Source organism: Myotis brandtii, unplaced genomic scaffold (assembly GCF_000412655.1).
Source record: "Myotis brandtii unplaced genomic scaffold, ASM41265v1 scaffold130, whole genome shotgun sequence".
Taxonomy (NCBI): domain Eukaryota; kingdom Metazoa; phylum Chordata; class Mammalia; order Chiroptera; family Vespertilionidae; genus Myotis; species Myotis brandtii.
In genome coordinates this window covers 651,754-655,423 of record NW_005354596.1, presented here as the reverse complement: position 1 = coordinate 655,423, position 3,670 = coordinate 651,754, and positions in this window count along the sequence as shown.

Sequence of the window (3,670 nt, the reverse complement as noted above, 5' to 3'; positions counted from 1 at the left end):
GCACAGCCCAGGGCCAGGCTCTCCGGCCCGGTGGTGAGCGCGGGGCCCAGGACACCTCAGGGTTTGGGCAAAGGCGCCGCTGCAGTGACCTGACTGTCTGTTGGGCGGAGACATGTCCCTCTGCCTCCAGCCTCAGCCCTCCCGGGGAGCCCCAAGTCCCACGGCGGCCAACACCAGCGGTGAGCGGGACCCCTCAGAAAGCTGACCAGTTACTTTTAAACTTTTGAAATGTTTGACAAACTTCCCAAAATTAAAAAATTGGAGCCCTTTCTTTCCTAACCTAAAGATAACTTTTGAGATTTTTAAGAAGAATCCATGACGCATTTTAAAGGATGCTCCTTCTCTCTCTATAGAAGGAGGAAAACAGCCGGCCGGGTGGCTCAGTGCTGAGTGTCACCCAGGAGCCAGGAGGTCAGGGTGCGGTTCCCGGCAGGGCGCTCGCCCAGGGTGGGGCTCAATCCCCAGTGGGGGCCTGCGGGAGGCAGCAGGTCAATGATTCTCATCTTTGATGTTTCTCTCTCCCTTCTTCTCTCTGAAGTCAATAAAAATATATTTAAAAACAAAAAAAGGAGGAAAATAAACTAGTTAGGTCTATTTGAGTTGCTAAAATTACATGGGAAGCATTGTCAAATAAGAAACAATAATTGTGTTATACTTGTATGCAATATCATTATTAAAATAAATGTTCTAGAAATTGTATTACAATTCTAGGAATCTACAATATCCTGATATGTTTTCATGTAATTATAATGTATAATGTAATTCTACTTATCTCAAAATGTTGTGTGTTGCAGAGAAAAGCAAATTTCTTTGTCAATTGCATTGTGATCAGATCTTTAACCACATCCTTCTGTCATTTACGGAGTCACTCTTATTCTGATTTTTTTTGCAAATATGTTTCATCTTCAGAGACATTCATGTTGAGGACTCTGACACTTACTCTAAAATACATATTTCTGTTTAACTGTTAGATTATACCTTAGGACTGGATGAGGATTTGCAGAACTCTAAAGAAAAACTGGAGCTCTAGCCAATTTGGCTCAATGGACAGAGCGTCAGCCTGCAGACTGAAGGGTCCCGGGTTCGACTCCGTCAAGGGCACATACCTGGGATTCAGGCTCGGTCCCCAGTGCGGGGCCTGCAGGAGGCAGCTGATCAATGATTCTCCATCATCATTGATGTTTCTATCTCTCTCTCCCTCTCCCTTCCTCTCTGAAATCAATAAAAATATTTTTTTAAAGAAAAACTGGATTCCTCAAAGTTAAGAAAAAGAGCAAAACCAACAAGAATTAATACCCTGGGACTGAATGAATTGATGAGGATGATTACAATTTTTATGACTTCTTATTTGAAATATTGCTGCTTCTTTACTTTTTTGTTTTTCTAGACATAAATATTTTTTCTTTAGCAACCTGTGAATTAGAGCAATTATACCTTTGTAAGCAGAATTGAAACATTGACTTTTTTCTACCTACTTGATTCCTCCAGGATTCAGAAATCACAGTGAGTATTCTTATTTTCATGGCAACATTGCTATTTGCGTACATGAATAAGAACCTGTTCTGCTTGTCAGAGGACACATTTGGAAAGTGGTTATGTTACCAAGGCTTTCAGTGGAATGTCCTACTCGAGGGAGATGTGCATACATTCAGATAGGAGCAGACAGCTCCAAGGGATTAGGAGTGGCTTACGGAAGCTAAGGAAACCGTTGGCACCGCCGGCCAGCCCCTGCTTGCAGCGTCTCGGAAGCCTTACCAGATGAGTGAAGAGGCCACTTCCTGCAGGTGCAGGGCCCTCAGTTCCTCGGGGGACCTCGAGAAGAGAGGAACTCACACATCTATGGTACTGCGGGCGGTGTCTGATGGCGAGTCCCTGCCGTGGCTGTTCTGGCCTCAGGGGCCTTTAAAGTTCCTTATGACAAATTCCAGCAAAGCAGATTGTTTTTTAAAAAAATTTTTATTGATTTTAGAGAGAAAGAGAGAGGGAGAGAGACATGGAAACATCAATGATGAGAGAGAATCACTGACTGGCTGCCTCCTGCACGGCCCCCATGGGGATCAAGCCCACAACCAGAAATTGAACTGTGACCACTGAGGCACACCAGCCGGGTCAAGCAGATTTTTAAAAGCCTATATGGTTACTTACCATTCTTGCTGTTCCTATGTAAATAACAAGCCAACTTTATTGAAACTAGATTTATTTCACAAACAAATTGGTCTTGGCTATATTTGGTAACAATGAGGGTTATTTTAGAGAGCAAAATTGTTTAACACACCTTTCTGGATATTAGATTCTAGTGCTGTTCATTATTATTATTATTATTATTATTATTATTATTTTGTCATTACTGTTAATCCTCACCTGTGCCTTTGACCGCTATCGGACCCTGGACCCTTCAGTCCTCAGGCCAACGCTCTCACCACTGAGTTAAACCGGTTCTTTGGAGGTTTTGTTCATACAGGTAAACTGGACCAGATCTTGAATTCTTCTAGTTTCCTTTAACATCTGGCTATGCGTCTCCAAACTGACACTTCCAGTCTTTCTCGAATCCTTTGATTTGTAATCCTTGAGAACTAAAACTGCCCTTTCCCAAAGTCATACACGCTAAAGGGGACGACTTGACACAAACGTCAGAGAAATCCCAGCAGCTCACCCACAGACAGGCTTTGTGCCTGCAGAAGCAAGATCCCCAGAGACATTCACGCTGCAGAGCAGGGCAACCGTCAGCCTGCGCCGCTCCCGCCATCGGAAGGCGACGAGCAGACATCTAGAAACCTTCTGGACTGGCTGCCTCCAGAGCTCAGGGAGGGCTGATGGGCAGCTCCAATCTTACACAGTTTTCTTTTGTTTCCATGGAGAGGCGCGTTATTTGCACCAGAGGCCTACCAGTCATTTTGGGAGCCACCGCATCACAGCCTCCTAAAATGAGACAACTGCTTCACTGAACTGACCTAGTCCCTGGAACCGGTACATGTTAGTAATATCTCAACTGGTCCTTTCCTAATGCTTCAACCTAAAACTCGGCACAAATACTGAGCTGACTGTAAACTCATAGGCAAGCATGTCTCTAGCCCATGTGCCCACTCTGAGGGCCATGCCAGGTCCAAGGAAGGCACTGCCACCTTGACATCCAGGGACTTTAAAATGTTTTGTTTGATCTACGATGTTGTCTAAGAGAAAAAATCCTGATCAAAAGGGGAAATGAGTAGTAGAGTGAAGAAATAAACTACAGGCAACAGCGGGCAGGGGAAACCATGCGGTGTGCCGCAGGGGCGGGTGACCCACTGGGGTGACCTAGATAGGGCCTTGGGTCCCCCTCCGCCTCCTCCGCTGGGGCTGAAAGTCAGTCATGGGGTGAGAGGACTGCTGTTACTCACCCCAGGCCCCCCACACTGGCCCACTCCGGGAAGGGGCCTGAAGTGCGATAGAGAGGTGAGAACTTTCCATCCCCGGAAGGTGGCATCATCTTTTCCTCCTCTCCTCCTCCTCGGGTTCTCCATGGCGTCCCAGACACCATCCCAGGCCATCTCTCCGGCCTCCTCCCTGCAGCCCAGGAGCTGTTGTTCCGGCTCCTGGGAGGCGAGCGGGCTGGGGCAGTCCTGCCGGGCCTCTCCGGCTGCTCCCCGACAATGGCTGCTCCCCGGCACCGGCTGCTGGGCCTTGCTGAGCA